Below are 20,482 nucleotides of genomic sequence, written 5' to 3' on the forward strand. Positions count from 1 at the left end.
TGAAATGAAAATCCAGGTGCCTCACATGTAAAAATGAAGACCCTAAATTAGTGCTGTGTGGTTCTAAATTAGGCCTGTCACAATAACAAATTTTGCTAGACTTTAGTTTTCCAAAATATTATTGCCGATAAACAATATTATTGTCAATATTATTTTGATTTTTTTTTTTCCATTTTTTCATTGATGTAATTATGATAAATGGGATAATAAAGTGAGTACACCATATTAAAAACAAGAAACTTTAATTTCTTAAGAGTATTCAACTGTAATTAAAAGGTCAGGATCTTTTAAATAAAATAGATTAAACAAAAAATATAATAAATTTAACAAACAAGAAAGAGAAAAAAAATACAATGCAAATGAAATGGACTCTCTTTTAGAATAAATTACATGTCAATGAAAATAATACTAATCAAAAACAATAAAACATAGACCCTGTCTCTAAAGAAAAAACGAAACTCCAAAAAAAAAAACAATAAAAAAACTATAGCCTAAATAAAAGGGAGTTTATACAGTTCCTGAATTGTTTGTAATATGTACTTTTTCCCAGTCAATCCGTACTGTCTGTCGAACATTTTTAACATTTCTGGCTTTCAACCGTATTGAAGGGCTGCATTTCTTTGGCAATGTAGCTGTCTTCGAGCGCCCACCATTAGGCGCTTTTATTTCTATTTACTTTGCCGACCAAAAGCCTCAGTAAGAGCGGATTGTCAAAGAACAAGGCTCAGCACCTCCCCTTCTTCTTCTTCTTCGTCGCCACTATTTTCAAACAAATGCGACATATCAGCTCGTTGGTGTTCATGAGCTCACACTTTGTTCATTGTGATAAAAAACAAAATATTCCCACACTGGGATTGTGGCAGGAGGCTTAAGAGCCGTATCTTAAGTGTCATCACTCATATTAGCGTGTGTTTCCTCCTTACCCCTCAGGACGCTCGCTTCAGCTCTCTCCATGTGTACGCGCGAGCAGCCCTGTCTTCACCCCAAAGATCGCATTTTTGACAGATGCTCACTCCGCTATAAATCCACTAAATCCGCTATAGAACCTATGCACCCCGATGTTGGAAAAGATAGACGTAGTGAGCCATCTTGTCATTCAGCCTCTTTGGTGGAAAGAGAGGAGAAAAACAAACATGCATGCACGTGTCAGTTTATCAAGGCTGGCAAACTTACCGAGGACGTTTTTATTTATTGTTTGGTTAATTGATTTATTGATTATCGTGACAGGCCTAAGTGTATAGCTTGCAAGCTGTCACTCTGCTAAACATCTGGGAGGGGCCAAGGTGAGCAGAGAATTAGGAAATAAACTTATGCCAGAGTTGCAAGGTTGTCAGATTTGGCGCCGTCCTCTTAGATGAGTGTAGATGGAAAGGCGCAGAAGTGGAAGAAAACAACTGAGGAGGCATTTTCTCACAGAAAAAGACCCAGGTCCTCTTCTGAGTACACATCCTTCTTGTGTGCAAGTAAGCACCCTTTTTGTAATCCCCCAACACTGTGCTCCCGAATTCTCAGAGCACCTTATCCTCTCCTAGTTGGTTAGCAGAGCTACAGCTTGCAAACTGTACCCTGGAAGCTTCAGGTAGCTGCATCATAAAAAGTATTGCAACTGTGAGCGAAGAGGGAGCAGTGGCTGACCCCCTACTGGAGCATGTGAGTGCTTGTGCTGAGCGGTAACCGGTGGAGTGGCCGTGTAGGACTTTGAGTAGGGAGCGACAGAGGAGGGTACTTCAGGTAGCAAGGTGAGGAAATCCTTGTCGCCCCACTCTGCTCATGTGCTCTGCCCCCTGAAAGTCTGTGCTGCAAATCACCTGTGTGTATTGATTAATGAGAAACACACAGTGTGTAACACTGAATAAGAGAAATACTGTGATATACCCCAACACCTCAGTATGAAAAATACTGTGATATAAATCTTTTCTCAAATGCCCAGCACTACCCTGAATGTAAGATAATCAACTTTTTCCATGTTTTTTGTATTTTTCCATCTTAAATTAGACCAATGGATCTGATTTATTCTCTTGTTATCAATTCTTTAATCTCATACACAGACATTTCAGTGGCATTAATCTGTACATTCTTTATTAGCATGACGTGCCCAAATAAAACATTCTTTCCTAGAGTGTTGCAATTCCAGCTCATAAAACCTTCTTCATCCGTAGAGCAAACATAGCTTCAAGCTGCCCAAGGCTGCAATGAGAGATGGCCAATAAAGATCTAACAATATGTGGAGGGAGATCAAAATCCCAGGATGAATCCTGTTTCCAATTTCATTTAGAGGCAAAAAAGCCTCCGGGCTCAGTCCCACAGTTCTGCATTTTCTGCTGATTAAATCTGGCTGTGCGATAGATATGGGGTAAAGTAAATAACTCTGAGACACAAATAAAATTCAGAGTCCACGCTGGGAGGAAAGTGACATGCAGCATGCACGTACACTTGCTATTTACACCTTATTTTACCAATGCTCTTCTGTGCTCAATTTTTGGTTAAAGGTGGGCACACACTACAGGATAATAAGCTGATTATTCTTCTGATCTCCTCTTTACGATCAAAGCCAGCAAAGGTCCGATTGTCTGGTGTCTGCAAATGACATCCTGTGTGTTTTTCTTGTGGTGTGGGGTGTGTTAAGAGGGATTTTGTTCGTTCAAAGCTGCTCAGAAGGCCTCTGATTGAGAGATTGTAGATAATGAACATGTTTTATATTTGCGACTAATAATCCTGTAGTATGTGGGGTTCTTCAAGAGGAGCTGAGCAGGTACAGTGTCTAATGACATATGTACTGCCCGAGCAAAGCCAATCAAGACGCGAGCTGACTCAGCTAAGTAGGAAATTTATCTGTAATACTAGTGATGACTTCACTAACCACGAAATCGCATTGGTACTCACACAGCCCATATTCCTGCCATCTCCACAACTTTTTCCATTATCATTTCTTTTTTTATTGTGTTTTCTTTTTCTTTTTTGAAAATTTGAGAGGCTGAAAACAACTTTTATTGCTTTTTCTTGTTTGTCTGTCATGTTTGTTTACACCGAGGTCATGTTTTACTATGCAAGATTTAGAATATTGAACGTGGAGAAGCTGATAATTTGCTGAAGAATCAGTTAGTGTGTGGCACATCACACACTACAGGCTCTACTTTCGTAGACCAGGCGCAAGCGCAGGCGCACCTGCCCTGTGCCGGCCTTCGCCGTGCAGACAGGGCGTGACCAGCGCACTTTGCAAGTTTCCTGCAGTGCCAAGAGAGGCGCAGTCAAGGCACAGAGGAGCGCAGAGCTGCGTGTCCACGCCGCCCTCCGCGCAAATGGCAGAGAGGGAGGAGACAAGCCGTGAGTGGGTTTAACACAGCCGAGCGCTGTTTTCACCAATCAAATGAGCACCTCTCCTCGCCTTTAAGTGCCCTGCGGCCGAGGCGCAGCGTCTGATTGGTCTGAGTGATCCCCAGCAGATCCCCAGTGGAAACAGTGTCTGGAAAGACCAGATAGCGGAGACAGTCAGAGCCGCTGTCCCTTCAGCAGGAGAATGGACAGCAGGGCACATCGGAGGACACCAAGGGCGTCACCGTGTGGGCCAGCTCCCGGGACGGATGTAAGCTGTTCCTTTGTCATTAATAGGAGTACAAAAAGAGACAGTTACACAGCTGGCTTATCCATTCAGAATACTTTTGATCCACCTGCACTCCTGGTTTTGTCATCGCCAAATAGCAGAACCTTTGGTGATATACTGTATACTCTCCCAGTGTCTCCACCTTATCCTCCTTACAATAATGTACTCCATCTTTTTAGATCACGTTAAAAATAAAGACTAAAACAGAGAAATATGGAAAATCACGGGTAAATTCTGAGTTTGTGCGCTCCGCTTTGCGCCGAGGAGCTTTTTTGGCGAGCTTTCAGCGCACTCTTTTGGCACGAAATTGTCACTGCGCCAACATGAATCTGCTGACACCTCCCCCTGGTGTGCAGTCACACCCATCTCTGCGCAGACGGTCTACCAAATTGTCAAATTGGCAGTGCACGGTGGTGCGCAGCATGAAATTAACACTGCGCAGGGTGCACCAGGCTTGCGCCCCCTGCGCTGCGCCACGAAATTAGAGCCCAGCAAGATCAGAAGAGAGAAACCTTGTGGAGTCCGTTTTTTTTATCATCAAGTGTGTGCTCTCCAAATGTGTGAGGATGTGAAGAATCCTGTAATATGTGCCAGCCTTAAGGGGGAATAGTGTTTGTTACTGTTGGTGTTTGATCTGCACCACTCTGACCTCATGACTATTTTTTCAGGGATTTTATGAAACGTATTATCTAAGTATCAAAAACCTGACCGACTTCTATGTTGGAAAAATGTCACCAAACAGGGAGGTATAATCTTTTTTGTCAATCTCTTTAAAGTCTTAGCATGCTTATGTTGTGAAAGCATCCCAAAGTATGTGAGCTGCACTACTTGTTTTTGTTTCATTTCTGGATTAGGCTTAAAGCAGAGGAAGTAAAAAGAAATCTGTGACATGATCTCTGACTTTTCGCTGCCTCTGCTGCATTAAACTCCATATATGGCGGGATAATCCTCCCCTGCAGGATCTGTGATGATCTATCTGCACAAGTATTTGTTTGAGCGAGAACAAAGCCTTGGTGTGATTGGCTGTCGCTCAGTCTGGACCAAAACAATTCTGGCTTACCCTGATTTGTTTAGAGCTCAGTGGGGGACTCGCATTTGGCCAAGTTTTGACCTCACTTACTCTGCTGGACTCGGCCTGCATCTTAAAATAACACGCTACGTGTTGTGCTGAAATCTCTCTGACATACCTTGTGGCCGCGAGACTTGTTTACTGTGGTGAGCTCGAGCTGTGCTCTCTGTTGAGATTACAGGAGGAGCTGGGGGCCACTTGCATGCCTCGGGACTATCTCGTACATCAGTATAAACTTTTTTTCAGAGGTGGGTTTCACCACTCTTTACTCTCATGTCGTCAAAGCTGAGATTAATCTCATACATTCACAGATGAGATGGATGAGGATGTTGGGTGTGGCTCTTCTTTGGAAATCCAAACTTGTTAACAGCTAGCATGTATAAAACTTCCCTCTTGTGTTCTTTCTTTACAAGTAGGTCATCATGACTCACTTATTTCCATACAACAGGAAACTTTGAAATACTTTTCTCACAAGAAGGCTCCTCATCTTTTTTATGACAGCTTGTAATCTTTACTGGTCTAATAATGAGCTTTAATGCCTCATTTTTGGCTCATATGAGTTATTGATAATATTGTCTTAAGTGCCTTGTGACTGATAACCTGACAACAATAATCTTTGCTTTCACTGTAGCATTACCACAGTCCAATCACACTTCACACATCATCAAACACCACAGAGTGACGTATGAATCCAATTTCACATCAACTCTGGTCTGATGTTGGCTCTGCTGAAATATGGTCAGGAGAAGTAATCCTTCATTTGTATTTAGACAAAGCAGTAATTAGGTCACCAGAAGCAGTAGAGGAAGAGAAAGCGTGGCCAGTATCTCAGTTTAATGAGAATTTTAATTGGTATTAGGCTGTTTGAAGAATTGCATTTATTGTTGTGTCAAAGCGAAGTAAAGCTGGATCAGTGCCTGACACAAGGCTTTGCACAATGTCATTTAGATATTAAAAAAAATTGTGCCAACTTCAAACAGACTGACCTCAGGCCAGATCATTTTAAAAGCAGGCATCGAGCAACAGTGGGTTTCTTTACCTTTTTACCTAACAGAAAGCTATTGATACAAAGTGGAAATGTTTATCTTTCATTGCAGTTAAAAGCAATCTTATCCACACGTTGAAGATCACGGGTAGTTGATATATGAAAAAAAATAAAATAATGAAAAATGTTGAAATAAAAAAAAAAACAAGGTAATGACCTGATTTTATGAGAAAGTTGTCTAAATTACTTCCAGGGCAGCTGGTGTTGCGGGGGGCACTGCAAATAATGAGGTTAGGTGAAAACTTTGGCGGTAAACAGAGGGTCCCAAATACATAGTTTGGGTAAATCGTGTCTCATAAAACAAAAAAGTTTTAGATTTTTGTGCATCACCTTTCTTCAGTTTCTCTCTTTTCTAATCTATAGCTATGTAACTACTATCAACCCTGCACTGGGAAGATGTATTACTGGGGAACCAAGAGGGGCGGTAACCTGTGTAAAGTTGATTGGTAGAGGGGTTCCTGAAAGCAGTGCAGCTCTTGAGGGTTCACTTCTCCGGGCCAAGCCATCAGCACACTGAAAACAAATTGCAAAGAGCTTCTCTCTCGGAATGGGCACCCCTCTGGTCAATGCTATGAGCAGTAATAACAGAAGCAATGGGGGACTGTTTGGACATGATTAGACTTTCCAAATTGGATGCATTGCAGAAAACCTCTCTGTAGTGTGTTGGTTTTTGCCAGGTGTACCAAATGAGTGTGTGTAATTCAAATGGGAATGAATTGTAAAACAGGATTAGTGCAAACAGAAGAACAATCATACCAAAAAATATTTGTCACTCGGCAGCCCTCTGTGGTTAATACATTATGCAACAGTCCTGGTGCAAAATGTTTCCCAGCATTCACTCCCTCAAATCTCGTCAACAAACATCTGCAGTCTGACCTTGCATGACAGAGCAAGATTCTTTCCTGCCAATAATCCTGTTGGTGCTGCTCAAATTAAATCTGCAGACTCACCCGATTTTCTAGTTACCCAGCTGAGCGGGGGGATCTCAAATTACACACGTGCACACACGAACCATCCACGCCGAGATCTTATTAGCAGTATCAGGGCACGCAGTGTCTCTTTAACAGTGCCTGTTGTTGTGGTGCGTGACATGATCTCTATCACATGAAGATCAAAATGGCAAGAAAACAAACACTATCATTCCTCCAGACCCTGGCCTGCACCCGAGGCCCATGCCACAGCTATATCAGGCTGGCAGGCTCACGGGGAGCTTGTTTGTAGGCGATGAGACAAATGTGACGTGTCTGTCTGAGAATGGTGTCAGAGAGTGTGGAGCACTTGGAGGAAAGAAATAAGATGGAAGTCTTTATTTGGAAGTCATGCAAGTTTGAGGATTTGTTGTTGAATCTGACTGCTTGCATATAAAACTTCAGTGTGCGTGAGTGTGTCATTGTGATAGGAAGTTGGTGTCCTGCCCAGATACTGGCGTTTAGCCACCAGATCTGGGCCACGGAAGGAGGAAGAGGAGGAGCTGGACGTGCTCTGATCCAGAGGAGTGTTGACTGACAGGAACAGTGGCTGTGCACAAACTAGCCAATGAGTTTGGGGCTGGGAAACAAGAGCACAGCACAACTCAGATCATTTCATATGTTGGGGCTTAGATGTGGGACGGCATGTTCGAGATCAAAGTGAAAGTGTGAGCTTCAAACATGAGAAGTTGTTTTTTTGGCTGAGATACTAAGGAGGAGTTTCATCAATGTTAAAGGTGTGTTTGTTTTCTTTGCAGAAGAAGAAAAGAATAAGTAAATAAAGAATCCACACAAATATTATATCTGGCATGCATATTTCTCTCCTGTGCCAGCAGAAATTCTTCCCCCTTGGGCAAGAGCAATGAGTATGATAGCACCTGCACTGATTCGTGATGGAGACTCGGCAGAGATCAGAGGAAACCTTTTCTGTGTTTGTTTCTTTTGGTATCAGAAAAAGCACAGAGGGGTGAAGAGCAAAGACAGGCAAAGATGAAACCATTTTTTACTACGTGAAACATCCCCGCTTGTGTTAGCATTTCTGTTTAATGTGACATGGAGTTTGTTGTTGTAAAATGTAAAACAACACTACCTCGAGCTCTTTAAGAGGCTGTTTCTCCTACTCAAGGTTACCGTGAACTGCCTTGTGGCTTCTTCTTAAGTCAAAGATATCACACCTATCTGAACAAAAATTACACACCCTGGGCTATTTAAGTGTTGTTTGCACCAGGTGGCATTTGTGATCTTGTCCAAAGTATAAGGTTGTATCCACACCAAACCACTTCATCTGACTACTCATGTTTTACCGGTGAGATGCACATTTATCACTGTTTTCTTGAATCACATCATGACTAGTGTTATGAATTCCAGTTTTGTGTTTCAAGTCATGCCATCCTTGTTTTGGACTTGGCAATTAATCCAAACCAAGGATTCTGTTAGCTAAAGTTCAGAGCTGCTTAACTCCAGGCTCAAAAAAGGAATATTTTTGACATAAAACTGTAGAATTTATTGTTTTAATCAGTCTCAGTTATACATTTTTATGCAGATAATTCAATGTACAGTAATAACCAAAAAAGATCCTCATAGATTTATTTTAGACTTTTAAACTTTTCATCTGACGGCGCCTGAATTATGTTCCAGACACCGGCAAACCCCTGCTGTGTGAATACACTGACAAGCTAATCATAAACAGACAAAAAACAAATAAGTAAGGCCTTAAAGGCTATGAGGGCTACCTACCTAGGCAAAGCTAGGATTTGGGTGTAAAGACTCCAATTCCCTTGAGCACCAGCACCCACTGTCATGAGGATGTGACTCTTGCCAACGCAGCAAATGAATGAGAACGGACCTTCTTTTTAACACTTCTTTTCTTTGTCCAAGACAGCTTTTCCCATGATGCAAAGGGACAAGGTACTATGTTTATTTGTAGTTACTTGGAGCTATAGTTTGAAATGTGACAAGGAGCAAACTTTGTAAACCTAGTTTTTCTGCATTTAAGTTCCAGGCTATATTTATCACCACTAGGGCTGCACGATTATCGCAATCGCAATCGCAATCGCAATCGCAATCGCAATCGCAATGTCAGCACATGCAATTACGTAATCACAAAAGAGGATATCGCAATCGCAATGTCAGCACATGCAATTCAGATTTTTCTTCATGATAACCAAGCAAGTCTGTAGACTCATCATGACACAACTTTTTTTATTAAATCGCAAGCACAATCGCAATCGCAATATTGTCCACCTAATTGCAAATCGCACCTTTTCCCCAAATCGTGCAGCACTAATCACAACTCACAGGCCAGTGGGCTAAGGCCCCGTTTACACAACAATATTTCATCTGAAAACGCAGTGAAAAAAATCTGCGTTTACAAGGAAACGTCGAGGGACTGAAAACACTTAAGTAAGCATGCTAGGCCTGCAGGTGGTGCTATAACTAATCTTGTATGAAGACAGTCTGCAGATACAAGCACAACATGGTAGTTTGGGACGATCGTAACAACGGTACTATTGTCCTGTTGTATATGCTCTTGCGAGGTGAAGTGTGACATCAGCATTTCCACTGAAAACTCTTGCTTACTGTTTCAAGGCAACGTTGTGGGCAGCGTTTCAGAAAAAACCAACGCCGGAGGCAGTTCTCAAAAGTTTGCTTTTTAGGTTGTCTGAAACGCTGTTTCTGTGTTAATGTGAGGCTGAAACACAACAAAAGTTTTGCGTTTCACCCTAAAACCGTTGTGGTGTAAACGGCCCCCAAGACGTGTCTGTAACATCAGTGAATCATGGTGTTCCACCAGTGCTCATCTACCAACTCCAACCTCACCAGGCAGAGCTAACATAACCTGGTTCCTCATTTTATCAAGTTTCAACAGAGCACTTTTTACTACTCCAGCTCCAGTGTCCACCATTACTACAAAATAAATCCAAGAAATCGTTTTTAGCATTGAAAAACAGATCTCTGTCTACCTGTGTGGGACTTCTACTTGCCATAAATCTTTTTGGTCCTGAACAACTGGGTAACTGCCTTTTAGAATCACCTATTTTGGCACCGATAATCTGATTTTAAATCATGAATTATGATCAGGCATATATCTATATAAAAGTGCGATTTTTTTCAAGATTATCTCAAAAGTCCTTGCACAGCAAGTTGCCTCAGCAATCTTCCAACACATCAATTCACAAAGTAAGCTACTATGTGAATGTCTGACTTTCTTACATCAGTTAGGAATTTTCTTCGTTAATAAATTAAGAAAATAATGATGCAGCTTTTGTAAGTCAATGTTTTCAAGGAGGTTGAGATTCTATAATTATGTAGCTCTGTCTCTCTTTTGCGTACTTAATCACCCTGAAACACCTGCATCTACTCATATTTATTCAACCCACGCTTACCCCACACACCCACCGTCACTCCTGTTTTGATTACAAGCTATCTCTTTTGCACACATGCTCATGAGTCCCCTGTTTCATGTCAGCTAGTTAAGCAATACATGCTAACTCACTTTACCCTGGCAGAGAGGAGGATGTGCATATAAATCAGGACGACTTTCCTCCCAAAGGGATTTAACACGACAGTTTTTCCACAGTGAATACAACAGCAGAGGATTTAAGATGGAGCAAACATGTCAAATATAAAGTGAGGGCAGAGCTTGTGTCTCTTATAGTATCATCATACCGTTAGTGTTCATCAGGCACTCTCTTTACATTTACAGACTTCTCATCATATGTTCATTTTTACGGTATTTCCACACTAGGTCCACTTCATCTTTGTGATTGGTCGTTAAATTTCAATCAATGCTTTGTGTGGGATAGAAATCAAACCTCCACACCCGTCAAGCTGTTGTATAGAAGCCGATAACATGTGGGGACATAAAACCAGTCATCCAGAGAATTGAGGAATACATCACACATGTCTCAAGCTAGATTTGAAACTGGTAGCACCATTGGTTCCCACAGCGACTTGCAGAGACCACATTGGTGTCTTTTAAACTCTGGAGCGATAACTGGAAATTGTGGAAGTTAAAAGAGCACAGCTGCCAGCTACGAGCAGAAGACAGCTTGTGTGAGCACTCAGCCACTCATAGCTATTAATGTTGGCTGCAAAGGGAATGAACACATTTTCCAATTTGCAGGATTCGTGGAATCAACAAGGCGTGTGTATTTTGGTTCCTAACAGTGACATTCATCTTTCAGGATTACACCAAGGTGTAAAGATGAATGCAACGGTGTTGCTGTTGATACCATTTGTTTCTTACTGATATTTAATTGCATATTATTGTATACCTAATACTTATTTATTGTATAGAAATAATAATAGAATATTGAATATTAATAGAATAGAAAATACTTTATTTATCCCCGAGGGGAAATTCAGGAGCCACAGCAGCATTTAAGAAAACAAAAGTAAGAAAGTGTATAGAAAGTGCAAAAAGGTCCATAAGAAAATAGATGACGACAGCCCGTCCACCACTCTCCAGCCCAGCCAGTCTCCATCTCCACAGGGTCCAGGACTGAGCCTCCCCAGCAGTCTGTTCAGTCTCTGTCTCCTGGATACTGTCTGCCCACAGCAGGCGAAGCTCCTCCAATGTGGCGCTGGCGTCCGATGTCAGCTCCATCAGCCACGTCCGTGAACAGCACAATGCCTCTCTGCCCTCCGGCAGCCCCTCTACCGCTGGGCTAGCACGGCTAGCTCGTCTAGATCCCACGTTCCCAACAAAGATGGGTGGAAGGACAGGTCCACTTCGTCACCTCCCAGCTCACACCCAAGAACCAGCACGTCGTCCTCACCTCCTCCTCCTCAGCTCGAGGGAAATCATCAAGCCTTACGCTAGTTAGCATTGACATGCTACAGGCTGCTAACAGCTAATTTCACATGTAAACAATGCAGCCATGGTTAGATGTAGGATCTCCAGACAAACACAGGAGAAAAGTAGTAAAAATATCGGTGAAGCCACAGAAAGTTTGGTGTTCATGACCAACAATGAACCATACAAAGTAATGATCCACTCCAAATACAAAGATGACAAAAAAGAAACAAAAAAATTACAAGAAACGGACAAAGAAGAGAGAGCTGCTGCAACAGGCAGCTACTTGGGCAGCGCCTAGCAACGTGTGTCCCTATTTGTCTTATTTTCAACTATTGTATTATGTAAAGAGCAATGAAAATACCAAATTTCCCCATGGGATTAACAAAATATTCCTAATTCCTGATCCCTGATACAAATGGCTCAGTGTTTCAAGAACGTCTTGAGCTGATGATGCTGTGACAATTGCTCTAAAGTTTTGTTAGCTTTGTTCAAAGTGATACTGACAGTGCAAGGGAGAGGGCAGGTCCACAGGACCTAAGCATGGTGTGAATTTGAGGGAATGCGCCGTGTAGGATATGCTCCTGTCTCCTGATCAGGGAATAAAAATCACGGAATGATAAGGGCTAGGGTTGGAACTAAAACTGAAACCAGAATTGATAGAATAGTATACCGATACCGAACCCTGCTGACAGAAGAAGTCTCAGGTTGGCCAATGCAAATTTGGCCTAGTTTCCTTCTGGTTCTCTACTTCCAATTGCCTCCTGGTTGATAGTTTAGGGAAGAGATATTATCAAATTGTGGGATTCCTTTCATTCACACAGCTTGCAACTCCTAACACAGCATTATGTGACTGACCATTGCTTCATCTTGCATGTGATCTGTAAGACCAACAAATAGAAGAAGAATCTACCAACAGTACCTCCAGTATAGCGTCCAGGGACAAAATAATCCATCCTGCCACTTTAAAGGTATTAAGAGAAGAAGAGGAACTTGAAAGAATGTACTAGTCCCTTTGCAATCAGTGCATCCCTTGCTTATGTTTTCTGCAGCCTTGAGAGTGAATTAATTCTACATGCATGCATACATTCTCCTCCATACTCCATACGCTAACTGCATCACACCTCAGGGAGGCAATAAAACTGCAACAGCTTGCCCTCTGCAGAAGTTAATAGGCCTCCCTGGGGAGTGTGAGCTTGATCCGAACTGATGTCTTTAAGGCACCCTGTTGAGTTAACACCACTCCATGCTTTATCTGGCTCTCTGCGAGTGGAGACACTTTTATGGTGAGTTGTACTGTATATTTTTTGTCAACTGGGGTTTCTGGAGCTTGATGAATTTGATGATCTGTAATTAGCGCCAACTATAAACAACCGGATTCCCGCTGAGTCCTGCCACGGGTGGCTGCCCTCACTACGACAATCTGGAGTTTCCCTTTTGTCCTCGAGTGTGTCTGATGTGGAGCCAGCTGCTCGCCCCAAGAGTTTAACTGTGGAACTGATAAAGAAAGTGAGGGATGGAAGTTTGGAGAAGAAAACTTCTTTTCAGGAGATGTCGAAGCGTTTTCCTGTCATTGTGTGGCATCATTTTTAAATATAGAAAGTGATGGCGTGTAGATGTAATCTGATGCTTAACCTTGTGAAACAGCCTGTATACACAATAATAATGACATCATGATAGATGTAGTCGCTCTCCATTCCTATCATTCATGGCGTTGTTTGGATTGTGTGCATGTTCCACCCCAAATATTGTGTCTACTCAGTCACTTGTCAGGGGTACGCAGGGTTCATTTTCAACAAGATGCCTTAGTCATGACATAATCCTTTTGCTGTGGAGACAGTGACGAGTTTATGTTGGATCAGGTTTAAGTACTCTTGTTTGAGTCTTTGTCAATAGCCTCATATTTATTTTTTACATGCTGTCATTTTTTTTGGACCTATTTGGTCTTAAAAAAAGCCACCCACTCATTTCTCTCTGTCTCAAATGGCCAACTTTTCAAGCTGCTCTAAAGGTCATGGTGAATTCTCCGTTGTTGTCGTCCTGGGAACAGGGTCTTGGCCTGAAGACATGCTTCATGGACCGTTGCAAACAGTCGTCTGCCCCTCCTTTGGCCTCCTGACCAACTCAGTGTGTACACACAACCGACACAAGCACATAGCTCTGAGGAGGAAACATCTGCGCATTGCATGCAGACGCCACTAAGTTTTGTGAACATTTAGGAAGGAGTGTGCTGTTCCTGTCTGTCGGCTACTTTTCGTTTGGCTTGTTTCATGCCAAATTATGAAAAAAATGAAAATTTCATCTTCTTTAGCTCAACACAGCTGCTGTATAAATCAGATTTCTCTGCTGTGAATCCTCCTGCGTACACAGAAATCTACTATTTAGTATGTCAGGATCTTTGAAACCTTCTGTGGCTCTTCATGCTTTTGGCCAAGAATAACAAATTCATGTGTGGTTTGAGGGCTTATGTCATGCAAAGTCTTTGATTCAGGTTCTGTTGAGCTTTGCATTTTCCTCTCCCATCGGGATCTCTTGATCTTAAGTGTAAGATCAAAGACTCAATGTGTGTGCATGTTGTCGAAGGCATGCATCCTTTCGTTAAAGATCTGTTCCTGGCCGACTCTTGATTTTGGCCTCAGAGTGAGCATCATGTGTATAGCAGTAAATTCAGAGGTGTTATCAATACAGGGATAGTTTTTTTTTTTCTGAATCCATAGGTTTGCACCCAAATAAGGCCACGTTCACAGCCTCACATCTACATATGTTCACACAAACACTCACCTCCCCCCGTCCTCTGCCTGCTGGCAGCAAATATTAGTGTTGGATTAAACATTAAAGCCTGAGTCATGTTTAGCAAGTGGACCCTCTTAAAACAAAAAATAAAAAGCCTTTCAGTGTAAACAGACTCCCAACCTCTAAACCCCATGTCTCTTAATAGTTTTGAGCCACAACACTAACAATTCCTTATATAGCGCCGCGTCCTGCCTGGGCAGACTGAAGCACAGAGAGAGGGTAAAAGCAGAATGCCATGCCTGCAGGAATGAATTTAGGGCATGGGAGTGGTTCATGACTAATTTCTGTTGACTCATGGCTTTAATGAGAATTGGGACGTGACAGAGTTGCAGTTTGAAATAGTTCATTAGTCTATTTACGTTGCTAATGCATGCACAGTGGCAGTTTGGATTTATGATGTGAAAGTTTATTAAGATTATTCCACATCAAATGAGAGCAGCTTGATTTCAAGAGTCACTGCCCTCAAATGATAATATCAAAAACAACTTTTAATCCTCCTGCTTCACTACTGATTACTTTCAACATGATGTGAGGTGGTTCCCCCTGTTTGAAATTGTCTCACTTTATGGTTCCCACTTTGGTCTCAGGTTGCTGCCTGTGAGCATAAGCAGTCTGGATCATTTCTGCTGAAACAACCTCAAAATTCAGATGTCAACGGGTCAGACAACTCTATAAATTAGTTGTCTTAAAGTGATACTCCGGGATGGAACAAGGTTTAGGGCAGAAATTTCCCCTACAGCAGTGATTTTGTGCCAGAAGCCCAGAGCGCTCACACCAAACACCCCCTCCCTGCTCATCTGCCGGTTTCCTCTGCACTCAGACGGGGCCATATTTTACTTGACCAAAAACACAAATAAACGGACTCCCACCGAAAAAATCTGCTATCGGTCTGCATTCACGCTTTATTTAGAGAATTTTCAGCGCGTTACTTTCACTCAAAAACACCGCTAAATAAGGCTCTAGTTCTCATTGTGTCTCTTCGTCCTGGCAGACTACCTGCGTTTGTTTATATCTGGCACGTCACGCGTGCGGACTGAAACACTAAGCGGCGAGCGCCTCGTAGCCAGCTGTGGCTCTGCAGCGGAGGTAGCGCCGTTTTACGACACGATGAGAACTAGAGCCTTATTTAGCAGTGTTTTTGTCTGAAAGGAACATGCTGAAAATTCTCTAAATAAAGCGTGAATGCAGATCGATATCAGATTTTTTCAGTGGGAGTCTGTTTATTTGTGAATTGGGTCATGTAAAATATGGCCCCGTCTGAGTGCAGAGGAAACAGGCAGAAGAGCAGGGAGGGGCTGTTTGGTGCGTGCGCCCTGGGCTTCTGCTGCACAAAAACACTGCTGTAGGGGTAATTTCTGCCCTAAACCTTGTGATAGGACCCAACTTGTTCCATCTGGGAGTATCACTTTAAGATAAGAATAATTCTAACAGATCTATTGTATTGTTATTTGGGAGGGATCTCAATGTTTGAAATCTCCCAATCACATGCCAGTCTTTGTACAAATTTCTCAAAGTTGCCTAAGTCTCATTTTGCAGCACTTAAAAACTTGTAACATAAGACACTGAGCCAGAATGCAGAAACTAAAATTTATTTCTAAAATAAATAATGAAACAATTCCAATCAGCTTGTGTATTTGACCTCTGAATAATCTCTGTTCATTTCTGCCCCTTGTCTCTTGCTCTCAGGTTTTCACAGGGAAGTACTCCAGCCTTTGGATGTCCTGTGGCTTTGTTGCAAATTCATCTGAATCAGCGTGTTTGGGCGCTTTCACACCTTTATAGTTCTCAAGACAGCAGGGAGCAGCACATCCTGGCAGGTAAGCAGAGTGACTGGTATTTATGGCTTTTGATCTGCGCATTTAATCGTGGATTTGGTGACACACCAACCTTATCTGCTCCTCAGTTAGGAACACATTCTCTCCCTTTAGAGCTCCTCCTTTCTTTTGAAGTTAAACTCCACTTCAAAAAATGACGACTTCTGCATTGAGTTGTTCAAATAAAAGACACCGACTGGCTGGTTTTGATGTATTATTCAGTCTGACAGCCCCGACTTGCAAAATATTTGAAGTAGACTTTGTCTGTTCTTCACTGGGTTAGTCATCCTCGTACAAGGTGACTGGTGACCATATTATGCCTCAGGGTTTCTGCCCAGGCTAATGTTTGTTAGCTCTTTGTCTATGTGCTTAGCCCTCTATAAATCTTCTTTTTATTACCTGTTCCCCATGCTACAACAAAAGGAACACTACAACCCCACCCTGGTGATTATTTGTGAGGGTGTTGCACACACGTGGAGGCAGAGAGCATGCGTGAGATTTTTCCCTTCAAAACTCTGGTATCCTTGTTTCTCACGCTGATGCTGGTTTTTGGTTAAGTTCTTGCAAATGATTCAGTAGAAATGTAATGTTTGCTCTATGACACACTCATCGTCTCTTGCTGGGAAATGATTCTTTTCATCCTGACTTCATGATGAAGGTATTTTAAAACTGATGGTTCATGTCACCTTTGTAGCTCTGCTGCTATTTTGGTCTATGCTTGTTTTTGCTCTGTTTCGGGAGATATCTGCTGTGGTCCCTGATACTGCTGAGTCGTGTTGTGCCAGAAAGTCTCTGTGTCTGCTTTTCACATGGCTGTCATGTTTGATATTTTATAATCATGTTACGTATTTTCAGTCCTACTTTTCCTGTTCCCTGTGGAACATTTAATCGATTCTGTGTCAAACATTCTGTGTCCTCATTGCAACGGAAAAGAAGTATACATTCTTAGTAGTAATATCAGTTCAACAGTCAGCAATTCTTACAGAATTCCACATCTTTTCTTGTTCTCTTTGGTAAACTTTGAAGTAGTTTAAGCATAGTGCCAACTCTCTGGCTGCTACAACACAAAGCTCTGTGCTCACACGCTCTCTTCGACTCTGCACCATCCAGGCTCATTAAAAGTGACAGGAGGGGGGATCTTCAGGGCTAAGTGACTTGAGTGGTTTGTTTTTTTAACATAATTATCTTCTAAATGCAGATTCGATGATAGTGGAGCTATTAGCTCGGATGTGCTCAAGAGGATCTAAATTTGTGGCATCTGCACCTTCTAATTTACTCTCTCAAACATAATTTCTCAGTTGGAGGTGGGGGATGGGGGTGTGTAGTGTGGTGATTAGCAGTCATTATGTGATGCAACAGTGGTGAAGTGGTAAAGAGTTAAACCCATGTTTTGAAGCCAACATTTGTGCTGCTCAGAAGTATCTGAGGCTTTCTCAGTCACTTTAATATTATTTGATTAATAGAGTTTTTATTCTCATTCTCGCTTTGATAGTTAGACTCCTAGCTTTTAAGAAACTTATAACATAAAAGAAAGTTTAATTAATTCCTCCAAATCAAAGGTGTCCAAAGGGCCCCTTTGTTTTTGTGGAAATGACCAAGGGCCAGCAGCTCTAGCTGACACATTTATTAACCTTGGAAGTAACAAATGAATGGTCTTTTTGGTAACCGTTTCTTGTTGTGATTTCTGGAAAACAAATCTGTCACTAGGTGGCGTCATACATACTTGTACCATAATTATAGATTCATGAAATCAAACCTCACCTATCCCTGAACTTTCCACATAAAAAAGATGATAAGTGGTCATATTTCTGCAGGGTTACATGCTGCATAAACATTAGCAAACTCTACCTTATCCCAAGGAAAATGTTCTCCATTAGGGGGCGATAAGGTGAAAACGCGTCAGGAATGTTTCAAAGCAGGATGAGGATGTGGAATTTACCAGGATGTTTGTAGTGATGTTTTAAGACTACTTTGACCTGCAAACAATATTTTTAGCACTAAATGTTTCTTAACCTGCATTTTTTAAGTGTTGATGCACCATTTTTTTTCTTTTCTGCTCCATTTCTTAACTTTTACCTAGTCTTGTGTCCTCTGATTTATTTTTTGAATTTACTTTTGAACATTTTCACTTCATGATTTAAACACGTCAGCTGTAAGAGTTGTGGAGTTTCTGGAGAATGCACAGGGCTTTAGTTTTATACAAGTAGCCTATGCACAGTCCAGATGTAGTTTGGAGAGACGTTCCGTATATACTTTGGTTTTGTTTGACACCTTGACAGAAAATGTAAACATACACATCATTTGGAACATGAATAATTTCCTTGCCATGGTTGATTTGTTTTAAGATGAAAGAAAAAAGAAGCTGGGGGTCATATGAAAATGGACATACCTGCTGTAAATCTACTAAGCAATAAAAAAAAAAACATGTTTTCGAAGCCAGAAGCTACATAAGGACTAAATAATAAAAGGTTTTATGAATGTCTTTTAAATGCAGAGCAACACACATGCTACAGTGTTAGCACTTCTGATTGAAATTACAGAGAAATATGTGAATCATTTGCATTGCTTTGGATGAAATGGATTGTTCCTGACTGGTTTGGTCGCCTGTGGCTCTGCTCCAGCAGCTAAGTGAAGTAGTGGAGTCTCTCCACAAGGCCTGACCACTCTGAAAGCCCATGTGTATTGACTGTGTGTATATGTGTAGATCCATCAAGATTACACATTGTTGACTCATGAAAGCTCTTTAAGTTACTCTCTTTATTGATTGCTGCATTTCCCCGCTGTGATCGTCCTTGATAAATGGATTAGGATGTGGCCTGTGCTTTCTGCCTCTACAGTTACCACTTTGCTGGCTAAAAGCGCCCGCGCTATCTCGCCTTAACGGCAAACAATGTAAAGTTTTCCCATTAGGACTCTGTTAATAAAGTTTAAATCAGTTAACTTCCAGGAAGTGTCCATCCTATAGTGTGGAAGTGGGGAAAGATGAAGCTCGCCGAGCTGTCCGTCCTTGAGGCTTATCATGTCAGCGGAGCCAAGGACAGAGAAGATCAATAAATGAGTGGGTGTCGGGAACATGTATTCCCATCACACTCCTGCTCCGACGCACTCCATGTCAATCCCTGACTTTCCCTGAAGGCCACGCTAAGTGGACTGTGGAAACCAGCAGCTGTCGAAGTTCTCATCAGAGAGAGAAAGTGAGCTTCAGTGAGGGAGTCACAGAAGTCTGAAACATCAATATGGGATGATCTATGGGTCAGCTGTTCAGTTATTAGTCAGAGGGGGCCTCACGGAGACTGAAGTCAGACTCTCATTGGAGTGACACACTTTTTTTGCCTTTGAATCACGTTTTATCTGTGGGTGATCTTCTTGAGGGGTGCGTGGGTGTCTCTCCCCTCAGACCCCACCACGCTGTGACCCCCCCTGTCCCCTCCATGCTGCTTGCTATAGTTATCCCAGGCCTGTTTCTACTTAGTTATGGCAGGAATGTGCCGCTGCATGAGAGGAGGTCACCGCTCCTCACGACCTGCCATGGCTCTTCCCTGGTCCTTAGTCAACGCTGCCAAGATATGGACGTGCTTTCCCACGCACGCAGCCTGCGTCCCATTCATCAAAGAAGAATGATGATATTTATCATGCAGGGGGCTTTGCTTTTCACAGGCTATTTGGAGGAAGAATCTGATTTGGATTTTGCTTTGAAGCTTTTTTCACACTAAACAAACCAGAGATTCAGTTGTTTTTAAATGTTTGCTGCTTCAGTTTCCTTTGCATAGCTGTGTTAGTTGATGATCATGTTTTCAACATAGCTGTATGGACTCAAATTGTGTAATGACTTTAGACATGTGGCTAATTTCCTAGTTGTACAGAAGGAAAATTAGATTTATGCTAGCTGACTCGTCTAATTCCCTCAATTTTCATCCAGCTCCCCGCTTTCATCTTATAATATATTAATCATAGCACTGAAATGAATCATGTCCTAAATGATGTATAAATTTACATTTTCTGTCATGTGCACAAACCAAACCAAAGTATATCCAGTAACATCTCTGTAGCCTACATTTGGACTGTGCATAGACTACTTGTATGAAGCTAAAGCGCTGTTCATTGTGCAGTACAACTCTTATGAGAGACATGTTTAAATGGATTTATTTACCATGCTGTGAAAATGTCAATAAACACATTAAAGGACACAAAACTTGATAAAAGTTAAGAAATGAGGCACAAAAAGCAAAAATTACTGCAGGTCAAAAAGTCATCAGGAAAAACATTCCTAATCCTGACAAAAAAAAATCCTGACTAGAGCTGAAACGATTCCTCGAATAATTCAAGGTACTCGATTACAAAAAATGATTGAGGAATTTTCTTTGCCTCGGGGAATTGTTTAATTTTCAAAAAGA

General features: G+C 41.8%; 1 protein-coding gene across 1 annotated transcript in view; it reads left to right on the plus strand.

The window, feature by feature from the left end:
- The window catches only part of peak1 (pseudopodium-enriched atypical kinase 1), a 129,801-nt gene that overhangs the window by 12,622 nt on the left and 96,697 nt on the right, over positions 1-20,482 (plus strand). The window contains exon 2 of the mRNA XM_074677067.1: positions 15,961-16,091. The gene's annotated coding sequence lies outside the window, so the exon portion shown is untranslated. The remainder of the gene's footprint in view (positions 1-15,960; positions 16,092-20,482) is intronic.

This window comes from Halichoeres trimaculatus, unplaced genomic scaffold (assembly GCF_033239565.1).
Source record: "Halichoeres trimaculatus isolate MK-OKI-2021-1 unplaced genomic scaffold, fHalTri1.1 fHalTri1_scaffold_10, whole genome shotgun sequence".
Lineage (NCBI taxonomy): Eukaryota > Metazoa > Chordata > Actinopteri > Labriformes > Labridae > Halichoeres > Halichoeres trimaculatus.